Source organism: Cyprinus carpio, chromosome A11 (assembly GCF_018340385.1).
Source record: "Cyprinus carpio isolate SPL01 chromosome A11, ASM1834038v1, whole genome shotgun sequence".
In the NCBI taxonomy this organism is placed as follows: Eukaryota; Metazoa; Chordata; class Actinopteri; order Cypriniformes; family Cyprinidae; genus Cyprinus; species Cyprinus carpio.
Window position 1 is genome coordinate 4,820,099 of NC_056582.1, and position 12,640 is coordinate 4,832,738.

The window sequence follows — 12,640 nt, forward strand, 5'->3', positions numbered from 1 at the left end:
AGAGAGAGAGAGGCGTGACATCACTGAATGCAGGGAGGGCATCATAACCACACAGAAAGACAGCAGCGCCTCCACGCCCAGAAAACACCACCAACGCTGCTGAACATGAGGTAAGATTTAAACCCATTCAATCTATTAGTCTACATGATAAACCACGGATGGCAGGTGTATCACAACATATGCATGTTTGCGGGGATTTATGCGGTAAATCTAACGGCTATATACGCTGTGTGTCCGTGAGACGTGCTGAGGTCCTGATGAGAATATTTATGAGGGCGCCAGAGAGGAGCGTTCACCAGAAGCGTTCCCACGAATCTCACGCGTTAACGAGTCCAAATAAGATTGAATTAAAATGCATGAGGCAAATAAATATGTTGTTTTAGGGACATACAAACCAAAGATTTTCCTTTGTCTGATATCGTCGCTAAAATATCACTACCAAGGTCACTATTCAGAAACCCGAGGGTGAGGGTCATTTTCTTATTCAGTTTATCATTAAAGCCTCCCAGCAGTCATTTGAAGCCATTCGACGCCCATAGAAGCAAAATAATGGAATCTTCTGCAAATGTGTTTCGGCCACCATTACTGTGAATTTTCTGCGAGCACAAAGAAAATGTGACGATTATTCGAGATGACTGATTACATGTTGTTAGATTTGTCAGTAGCCTACATTATTGTGAATAGTCTTTTTAGAAACCGGGTTCACCCAAAACCAAAATTAGGTGTGTCTCAATGACCATCAAAGTTATGGAAAACTATTAGAAAAATCATTGTTTTATTACATAGATAGATAGATAGATAGATAGATTCATGACATAAAACTATTGCCTAAAATACCCAATTTACTGATAAAGAAATAGCAATAATGTACGCATTAAATACATCTGGATTTTATTTTAAGAATTATAGTATTTTACGTCTGTCATTTGGTAATTGGCATGTAATAAGCAGTGTAGTGTACTGACAGCCTGATCTGATATTGTATCACCCTATTTGAGTTTATTTTATAATGACCAGCTGACTGTACATTACACTGCTGGAATAAATTCATGGACATGAAATATTCATTTGAGTTTTGAGAGGTAAAACATGAGCACAGCTATTTAGGAAACGTATTTATGTAGTATATATCATGTTATATATGGACACCATCATTATTTCGAAATATTTCTTAGCTGGTTGCTGAAAAGTGGCCAAGAATTTCAGATTGATCTGTAATAATATGTGAAATTCTAAGACAGATTGTTTGTCTTAGGGGAAAAAAAATGCCCAGCAATACATGATCCAAATAGACTTTTACCATTAAGCTGAATGGGGCTGAACTGAGGCCACACCTTCTATCTGTGGTTAATAATCGCAAAGGGTGACTTCAACCAGCATTAATTCTAGATGTTTCAGGGCCCAGGGAGTCACTGTCCACACACACCCATGTCTGGACCACCCCTGCGCAGCTAAGTGACTGTGAAACCCCTGGACACGGATGTGATGTGTTAGTCTCCAAAGAAATAAAAACATGAACTGCTTACTGCATAATGCATAATGTTATGTGAGCATTATAGAATGTGACAGCCATTGTGTGATGTTATTCCTGGTAAAATCTTGCTGCCTATTCAGACACAAGATAGTTGTGCTTAATGAACAAACTATAAGAGTTTGAGATATATATATATATATATATATATATATATATATATAGTTTTTTTTTAAAGCATATTTTATTTATTTATACTTGTGTGTGTGTGTGTGTGTGTGTTATTTATGTTTAAATAGATGGTCTGTGGGCTGTTGATGCGTAAAATGTTTTCTTATATGTGGCTATTTTGTATGAATTCATATGATGTGATTCATACAAAAACGTATGATTTTTAGAAATAATAAACATGAAGATCCACCCCTAAACCGGACTGTCACTGCAGAGTAGGCAGATCATACGAAAACATGGAACAGTTATGAATTATCATTTGAGATTGTGTTAATGTACGTGATGTGTATAACGTCCTTGCTGATTTTCATGATGGTTTAGTTATGTTGTGGTCAGCATAGATTGATATGTCCCTTGAGATATGATATATTTCTGTTAAAAGACATGTGAGAACTCTGAAACTTGTCAGTGGTACTTTTTTGTCGTACTCAAGCCTGATCAAAACACAGTATTGATCTGTACTTGCACATTTTCAGAGCTCCGGTTTAATTTTCCAGTCTTTAGGGATGTTGGAACTGATGATACGGAGCATATGATGAAGGTTACTGCAGTATTGTTGTTGGGGTTTTTTTTACATTTAAGAAAGGTTGGAAAAATGTATGGTTGCGTATTCCTTGCAGCACCTCTCTACTGTCCTGAAAAATGATGCTGACCACTAGAATTCATTGTGATGAGTCATTAATATTACACTGAATAATTCAGTGGCTTTATAATGTTGATTGATGGCTCTTTGGCACTGAGACTACTGTACAGCACTCACGCAGGATCAGCTTTAAAAGAAAGGCTTTCATTAATTTTTTTAATTATAGCACACACAATTCAGTTGACTGGTTGAAAAATGGTTGTTACGTTTGGAACGATCCAAAACCATATTCTCAATGAATATTCTCTTGGCTAATGAGTGAATTGCCTGAATTTGTAGCCACCATTTTATACAAACCATCCACAATACAGCGCTAGCCGAGCTACAGTCGGGTTAACATAGTCTCTTAACAAACACATGACCTGCTGGCTCCCATAAGGGATTCTCAGGCATGGTGCCTTCCTTTGCAGGTGCTGTTTCCTTGGTAACCAGACGGTCTAGGAGTGAATGGTTGTTGTGAGATGTGGTCAGGGAGGGGGGAGGAGGGTAAGCATCCTCCATCTTCTTTGTTCAAATTCCCGCTGCTTGTGGTTCTCTGCTTAACGCATGTCTGGTTACAATATTTTTTACTTTCTTAAATGGAATAAATGAATCAGACTGCTATTAGGGTGTTCAATAAATAATATTAAATCTGTTTTATCTAATTAGTTTTTCTCTGGTCTGTCTTATAATATACATTTACATTTATGCATTCAGCAGATGCTTTTATCCAAAGCGACTTACAGTGCATTCAGGCTATTTTTTTTATTTATTTATTTATTTTTACCAGTATGTATCATTTTATGTCAAAACAATAATTATTATGACTGAATCACTTATTCATTACAGAAAGGTCTTTATTTTTGCAATTCTCTGATTTCAGAAAGACTATTTCCTAATTAAATATAGTGTAAAAGCTTGCTTGATCCTGACTAATGTCTAGTTTTAGTTGTTCTGAGATCATTTCTGATATCTTTAAGTAGAGACTGCGCAGCCTGCATCAAGAATCAGAACATATTCAGGGTAGAAAAGATTATGTAATCAGTTTGCAAATAGTGGTTGTGTTGACTCACAAAATAAAAATGAAAACATAATGATAATGTCATTGTGCTCGGTTTATTTTTATATATCTGAAGTTGCAAATGCTTACAAAGTCTGAATTTATTTGATAATAAAAATACAGTAAAACAATAATACTGTGAAATATCCTATTAAAATTTAAAATAACTGATTTCTTATTTATTCCTTTGATGCAAAGCTGATTGTGTCACATGCTCCTTCAGAAATCATTCTAATATGTTGATTTGATGCTCAGTAATTATCAGTTATTGAGAATTATTAATAATGATTCTTATTGTTAATGCTGAAAACTGCTTCATATTTTTGTGGTTACATGTTTTTCAGGGTTATTTAATAAGTAGAAAGCAGTCTACACAGCATTTATTTGAAACATAATCTTGGTCTCTAGAATCGAACCTGGGTCTCCTTGTACACTAAACCAAAGCTGCACCATTAGACTGTTTTATTGCCCTGAGCTTGTGTGGATCTGTCCTCTATGTGTCATGTAGAACAGGGGCGGTGTGCTGTACAGCTGTAGATCTGAGGATCAGTGCATACAGTAAGACAGACTGTACGTTTGGGTATGTCTTGTCACAGTGCAAAAGCAGATGCTGAGATTTTTAGAGCATTCCCTGCTGAAGTGAGCAGGGATCGGGTGTTACCATGGCAACCATCAAGAACTGCTGCCCCGCATTGGCAGCTCACTAACACTCTTCCAGTTATTTTCCTCAAGGGATAGATCTTAGAGTAGATTACCCAGCATCCACTGCAGCACATACAGCAGAGCACAAAAGCACAAAAGATTTAAAAGAGAGAGAGAGTGAGAGAGAGGAATTGGCATTTCCTCTTCTGACTTCATTAATTTAATGGTTGTTGAGACACCTCCAGGAGTCAATTAAAATGCAGAAACATCTAAAGTGTCTGCATGGTGCCCAATTGGTCATGCATTCAGACTATTAGATCTGGAACAAGACTAGCCAGATGAAAAAGATGAACCGGCTTTGCTTAAATCCCTGTGGACGTTCACACATGCTTCATCATCAAACATCTCTCCATCCTTCAGCTCTCTCCCCCTCTCTTTTTATATCTGACACACCAGCTTTCAATTTAGGGTCTCCTGTGCTGTCCAGAATAGTTCATGCTGTACAAACCCTGCTGAAATTTCAGATAATCTTTTCATGGTGTCCTCATGATCTAAAATCAGCCGCTGCACTGAACATTGTATTCCTGGCAAACTGGTTTTATTCATTGATCTGTGAGTCTGAATTTTAACTGATTGATTTTGGGGTTGTGCATTATCTTTACATAATCCAGCCTGTCCACCCGAGCATATAAAGGCACACTGTCTTCCAGAGAGGTCTGATTGAATGTCCAGGGGTCTGGCTGGCTCTGGTAAAGTAGTTTAACACGGGCTGAGACTGGAAACTGTTCGTCTGTTTGTGAGTAAATCTTTATTTGACTAATGGAGGGCTATTAGAGCAGAATTACAGAGACTTAATTTAGACAATTAGAGAGGATTGTCGTGATTGCAGTGAATGCCTTGGTATTTTGTATCTGTGCTGGCATCTCCACGGAGAATATTATCTAACCAAAATTTTTATTTGAATGGATAAATGTATTAGAAATGATACCTCAGCAATATTTACTGTAGTGTTGTGTTCTGAGCTAAGATGTGTTATGTTTTGTTAAACTGTGCTGTGTTGGGCTTTGTTGAGGTGTGTTACATTGTGTTAGGCTGTATTGTGTCTGGGTGTGTGTGGGTGTCAGGCAATAGGTGTTTGCATCATTATCCTATTTCCTGTATCATAAATGTACATTATACATACATGTGTATAAGCATATATATTTAAAGTGCAGTAAAACTATTAAACCATTAACACTACAAACCAGTGTGTTTATGGTTACAGTAATAAATTAAAATAATATTTTAACAAATACCAGTTTGCAATATCAACCAGTGTTTTTGAACAGCTAAAATAATTGGAAACAACTGACACATTCAAGTTAAAAATGGCTGTACCCATGCTTTTGTTAAAAATAGCATGGACAATAATAATTCAATATTGTATTTGTCACAAACAACTGCCATCTGGGTCACTGAATAAATCTTTCTCTCTGTGCACATTTACATATTATGTTGAATGCAGCTCTAACAGTATGTGGGGGTATGCTATTAGTAGTCATTGAGACTTCCTTGTGCTGTGGAGACTGAGCACTAGCCAGTCCGAATTTGTGACTGTATTCTGAAAATAAGCTCAAAAACAGAATCTGTGACTCCTCTTATTTACTTTGACAACAAGCCCAAACATGCTTATAATATTGTGTTATATTAAGCTTACACAGGGTTGCACTGAGATATGCTGGGCTATGTTATGTAATGTTACAGCGTACTGGCCTGTGTTAGGGTGTGTTAAGCTGTGTTGGGTAGCATTCAATTTTTAGTGACGTTACACATGACATGTAGCCAAGTCTGGTGTCCCATACTTGGAATTTGTGCTCTGCATTTACCAATCCAAGTGCACACATACAGTAGTGAGTAGTGAACACACACATACACTTAGTTGTGTTCTGTGCCTTGCTCAAGGGTCTCACCTGCTCTTTACATTCACTCCCCCACCTACAATCCCTGCTGGTACTGAGAATCGAGCCTGTGCCCTTTGGGTTACAAGTCTGACTCTCTAATTAGGCCATTATGTGTCATGCCAGGCGCTCTTTTGAAAACACCCAGCTTTTGGGTGCTCTTTAGAGAGAATTAATATGTGTTGCACTGCGTTAAATCATGTTGTTTTGAGATTGTAGAGATGTTTTTTTTTTTTCAGCTGCTTTGGGCTAGAAATGTATATTTGTTAGGTTATGTTAGGGGTATTAGTTTGTGTTGGGATGTTTTAGGGTATTGTACTGTATGTTAACCCTGTAAAGCCTGACATATGAAATAACAGTAAGAATAAGAATAATAAAAAAAAAAATCCTCAAATGAAACAATTTATTGAACCTTTAAACAATATATATATATATATATATATATATATATATATATATATATATTAAAAAGTATGCCTTACAAAGTATGGAATATAGAATGAGAGATATGGAGCTCATACTTGAAGAAGAAATAACAGTTTAGTTAGTTTAGTGCAGAGGCCCAAACTGAACTAAAATATCCAATTTGGTAAGGTTGCTGATATTTAGATGGCCAAACAATACGATGAAATGCTAATAGTTTGTAATGTATCATATAACAGTGTTTAGTTTTATGATTAAAGCTATTTAGTTTATACTTCCAAAAATGATGTATGGATAATCAAGTAAACCATATGTTACTTTATTCCAGAAAATGTTAATGTAAAGAAAATGTTCTGATCATGGGGAAAATCTTTAGACCTTATAAAATTGCATTTCAAAAATGATACAGCAGGCACACTGGTAAAAAAAAATGAGCAATTTTAACTGTAAAATATTGTACAAAAATGCAAATCAAAAAGGGCAAATCAAATTATATATATATATATATATATATATATATATATATATATATATATATATATATATATATATATATATGTGTATATGTTAAAGGTACAAAATAGAGTTTAGTAGCAGTGTACGTTGTTGGATTTACTGGTTTAAACTGCAATTTTCTTGTTTGTAAATTACAATTTTATACTGTAAAACTTACAGGTGGTTGTGTATATATGTTTATGTCAACAATAAAAAAAACGAATCGCAAACGAAGCCGATTTAATAGAACGAACAAGAAATGCTGTCATAATGCCACTGATATACAGTACACACCTCAAGGTTTTTTCTTTATTTGTTTATGGGTAAAAAGATTTATAAACGCAAGCAGCGCTTTACTGTTAGCAAACATCTCCATGCCACCCAAGCTGCTAATAGATGCATTAAGATGAATATGTAAACTGCGTAAACATGCGCTTTCCTCTCAATAACGAAATAAACACACAACAACGACAGCGGTGAGAAAACAGCAGAGAAAGCAGCCTACTGGTGAAATAATAGACGATTAGTCAACTAACTGCTCTAATAATTGTTAGATTAAACGGTTATTTGTGATAAGCTTTGCTGTGTTATTTTAAGGTTGTGTTGAGAAGTTTTAGGATATGTTCGGGTCTATTAGGGTTAAGATGTGTTGGACTGTTTTAATGTATGTTTTGGGCTATATGTTATATAGTGTGCTGGGCTGTGTTAGGTTGTGTTAAGGTGTGTGTGACTGTGGTTTAGACTGTGTTAAGATGTGTTCGACTATTTTTGGGTGCTTTAAGATGTGATGGGCAGTGTTAGGTTGTGCTGTGCTTAATTGTCCTCTATAGTGGTATTATCAGCAGGTTTATTTTATGACACTGGTGCTGTAGACTCCACTGTAAAGATACATGTGGTTGAAGCCTCTCCATCCCCCAGCTCTGTTTGAAGACAGCATTTCACAGGCGCAAATACAGACATATGTTTTCTTCCTCCATACTGTAAATTTCAACTACAAACATGGCCACAATTAATAAAAAAGGAGTGCTTAGGAAGTGATTAGGGTATGTGAATGTCTGTTAGTACTGGAGGGACAGTAGCATAGAAAAACAGACAGAAAACAAGGGATAGTCGAAAAGGCAAGTGGCAGAGAAATGTTTAATGTCTTCCTGATCTGGACTATAGTGGGGGGATGGTGAAAAAGGTTGGAAGAGCTGCTGGCACCAGTCACAGAGAGAATTAACACAGCCGTGAATAATGCAAACCTGTCATATCAAGCGCAGAGAGGCTCTGCTTAAACAGACAGATGGCTTGGTGATGATTTTTTGGAACTTGATCATCCAACAAGCTTAAAAGCAGACTTTGCTTTCATTGTGTATTCCAGACGTGGCTTTGCATTTTTATATTTTTATATTCTTGGTATACATTTATATATATATATATTTGTTGAAATTCAAGTCTAATCAACTCTGTATAATGCTTTTCAGAGTACACGTCTTTTCAAAGCAGTTTTGCAGAAAATCTTAAATGTTAACATTCTTAATATCTTCATGCCTTAGCTGTATTCAGCAGATTAAAGCTTTATGATAATATAGTTTACATTTTAAAACAATATAAGCAATCAAGCAGTTGAGATTTGCTGTGTAGTAGGGGCAATTGTAACATTTTTTACATTTTCCTTCATAACCCACAGACTACTTGAAATACATTAGTCATGTTTTGATACAAGACACAAATATAGGTGCACTAATTATTAATACAATTAATATATTTCCACTTATAAGGACAAGACTATAATATTGAATTAAATGCAAGAAGTCAGAGTGTTATACAATTGCCCCTTTGGTGGCAATTGCTAAGAGTGTTTGGGGGCAATTGTAACACTATAAATAAGTCGGAAATGTTACAGCAAGCAATACTACAGCAAGAATTAAAGTTACTTCTTTTTTCTTGTGTAAACATTTGGGCGGCATTATGCAAATCTTCCCACATAGTGACGTAGACATGTGGGGCGTGTTTAAACGAGGCGTTTTAGGAGAGCGTGGATGAGTCTTTACTTTTATAAAGAATATCTCTTTGGGTTCGAGACTTTATTCTTTGCAACTTTAGGGATCTTATCTATACACAAACAGCTTGTAACACTCCAAAGAGAAAGGAAAACTTGGAATTACATCATACGACCCCTTTAATGAAATTGTACAAGATAGACATATTAACAGAACAACTCAATGAGATCATGTGGAGATAATATTCATTGTGTTTTTAATAAGATTTAAAAGCAACACATTGTTTAATGTGTATAACACTATTAACTTTTAAATGTTTTACACAGACAAGGTCTTTTTTACTGGGCCATGTGGCTCAGGGGCAATTTACAACAGCCATGTTGCAGCCATGACAAAATGTTGTATGCTAGCTAGCCACACCTATATTAGCATAGGTTGATCATGTTAATTTTTTATCAATTAACTAGAGATAAAATGTATGTAAGTTTAAATTCGCAGTCATCTAAACTTTAGAATTAAAATACTGTACATCCAAAAAGTAACTTTCATACCTCAAAATCAGTATTTTATTGAAAAATTGATCCTAGGTTGAAACAATCATGCTTCTTTTCCACAGGCAGAGAGAGAATCCTACTGAGCATTTCCAGATTAAGTGTCATCACTCTAGCTTGGTTCTGATTGGAGGAATTGAGTGTGTTACAATTGCCCCCTGTTACAGCTGTTGAACAATTCATGTTTCATTTGACATATACGTAATTTCCTGGTTAAAAGCATGTGGCACAACATTTATCTTACTGTACCTTATGATAAACTCTGTAACTTATCGCTGTCGGACAGTGTTGCTTTAGATTTTTTTTTACTTTTTACTACTTTAAAATTAGTTTTGATATTCAGGGCCGGATTTACCTCTTTTCGTGACATAGGCAAAACAAATTTTTGGGCCCCCCTTCCCTATTAATATAATAGGCTTAAAATTACCACCCAAGCAAACAAAAATATTTCTTAATCAGTGCAAATGGTTACAGTGTTTTCGCAATAAACACTTGCATTCAGTCAATAAACATCAAATGTAGTTCTTAATTTGTCTGAGAACTGAGAAAGACCATTCCATTAATGGGCACGGCGATGTGGCCACATAACCACTTTGGGAGTGCATTATTTCTCTAATAATTTTACCGGCCTGGAGTCACTGTCACACATCAGTTGTTCAGAATCAGAGGATTTGTTTCAAGACATTTGACATGTTTCCGTCCTGAAATTTTGTGTGTTCATTTTTTACGCACCTCATCCCAAACCTTCCTTTGCAAATTCCAAAACATAATTTTAGAGCTAATAACAGAGGCTTGAGCCATTAATATGCATGCTAATGCAGTTATTAATGCAGTCTAATGCGGTTATTAGAGAGAGAGAGTGAAAGAGAGGGAGTGATTAAGTGCGTGTGAATACGTGTGTCTGTGCGTCTCTCAACAGTGTTCAGGCGCAGCGTCTACTAATAGCAAATCTTTAAGTTGATCTGCTTCATTAACCTTGCTACTGAGAAATGTCATGTAGCTTTTCAGCTGCGAAACTATTTTTATACCAGCGGCAGGGTCATGGGTGGCCAAGGCTCACTGAAACACGTGGGGAGCAAAGGCTGGCCTGTGTGGTCCGATCAAACAGACGAGCTACTGTAGCTCAGATTGCTCAAGAAGTTAATGCTGGTTCTGATGGAAACGTGTCAGAATACACAGTGCATCACAGTTTGTTGTGTATGGGGCTGCATAGCTACAATCTAGTTAGGGTGCCCATGCTGACCCGTGTCCACCGCCGAAAGCACCAACAGTGTGCACGTGAGCATCAGAACTGGACCACGGAGCAATGGAAGAAGGTGGCCTGGTCTGATGAATCATGTTTTCTTTTACATCACGTGGATGGCCGGGTGTGTGTGTCACTTACCTGGGGAACACATGAAACCAGGATGCACTATGGGAAGAAGGCAAACCGGTGTGGATGTTACTTTGACACGTACCACCTACCTAAGCATTGATGAAGACCATGTACAGCCTTTCATGGAAACTGTATTCCTTGGTGGCTGTGGCCTCTTTTAGCAGGATAATGCACCCTGCCACAAAGCAAAAATGGTTCAGGAATGGTTTGAGGAACATCAACAATGTGTTTGAGGTGTTGACATGGCCTCCATATTCCCCATATCTCAATCCAATCGAGCATCTGTGGGATGTGCTGAACAAATAAATCCGATCCATGGAGGCCCCACCTCACAACTTACAGGACTTAAAGGATCTGCTGCTAACATCTTGATGCCAGATACCACAGCACAACTTCAGGGGTCTAGTGGAGTCCGTGCCTCAACGGGTCAGGGCTGTTTTGGCAGTAAAAGGACTAACACAATATTAGGAAGGTGGTAATAATGTTATGCCTGATCAGTGTGTTGAACTGTAAGGGAAAGAATTGAAAAATAGCAATTTTTCAGTTCAAACTGAAGGTATTAAGGTTTTTTAAAGAACAGAATGTCAAACTGATAGATTTAAAATATAAACTAACCAATCAGATAATAGACAGATATAGGGTATGTTGTATAGTTAATATACTTTAAATACTTTGCACTTTAAAAAAGGTCTTTGACAAAAACATTAAAATTATGACAACATGTGGGACTGTTTCTGTTATTTTTACTTTGTACCAGCAAAACCAGTAATCATTTTCCAAAAACTATTGACCATCTTAAGTTTTAAAACACCTTGACCACCTTGACTAAAACGTTTTTTCAATATGGTTATCGGGGTTCCCACGGGTCCTTGAAATCCTTGAAAGTTTTGTGAATCTGAAAAAAAATAAAAAATTCAAGGCCCTGGAAAGTTTTTGAAAATAAGCATACAGTACATAGATACAGGTCCTTGGAAGTGCTTGAATTTATTTTGTGCAAAAAAAATCATATTATTGCCGATCCACTAATCATTTATTTAGCCAACAATTTGTGGCCTATGCATAATAGCTTGCTTGATTTACGTTAGTTACATGCATTTACACATTATGTTAAGTGTTTTAAGTGTGAGATACTTTGTGTTGTACGTTGCCATGACGTTCACACGTGCACGAAACTACTACAATGGTACCTCAACGTTTCACACACACGCACACACACGCAGCGCGCGCACACACACACACACACACACACACACACACATACACTGTTAAAGAATGCAAAAATAGGCTGAAACTGCTGAAACGTGATGCCTGGAAAATGCAAGTTTCAAGATATTTGGCTCACCAAAGAAGATTACAAAGAATGGCTTGCCAGAGATGAAAACTGTAACAATGCATCTTACACAACATTACATCAGATTACTTTCCATCACCTTATTTTGATGCGCACTTTGAAGTATCGCATGAAAATGAGAGATGAAAAAAAAGGAATTTTTGACTTGTGCGAAAAAGTGTTGATGCGAATATGGCAGAGACAGGGACATGTCTACATGGTGGCCAGGGGTGGCACTGGCCCCCCCTGAAATTCTGCTGGCCACCCCAGGTGCCCCCCACCCCACTAGATGTCTTGCAATAGGCTTGATTTTAGTATTTATAACTGCAGTGGCAGATCCTGGCATAGGCAGCTGCCTAAGGCCACTTTCTTCTCCTCTTTATACTTCATTTGAAGCATTTCTAATATAACGTGATCTTAATGACAATGTCGAGAGCGCATAATGTTACGTGATCCATGTGTGCGCGAGCACGAATCTCCACTCGCAAGCAGATTTCCTTCACTCACACAAAACTGGA

The 12,640-nt window shown here is 36.9% G+C and overlaps 1 protein-coding gene across 1 annotated transcript in view; it reads left to right on the forward strand.

The window, feature by feature from the left end:
* The window catches only part of apc2 (APC regulator of WNT signaling pathway 2), a 40,935-nt gene continuing 28,295 nt past the window's right edge, over window positions 1–12,640 (forward strand). Inside the window, exon 1 of the mRNA XM_042766004.1 lies at window positions 1–110. The gene's annotated coding sequence lies outside the window, so the exon portion shown is untranslated. The remainder of the gene's footprint in view (window positions 111–12,640) is intronic.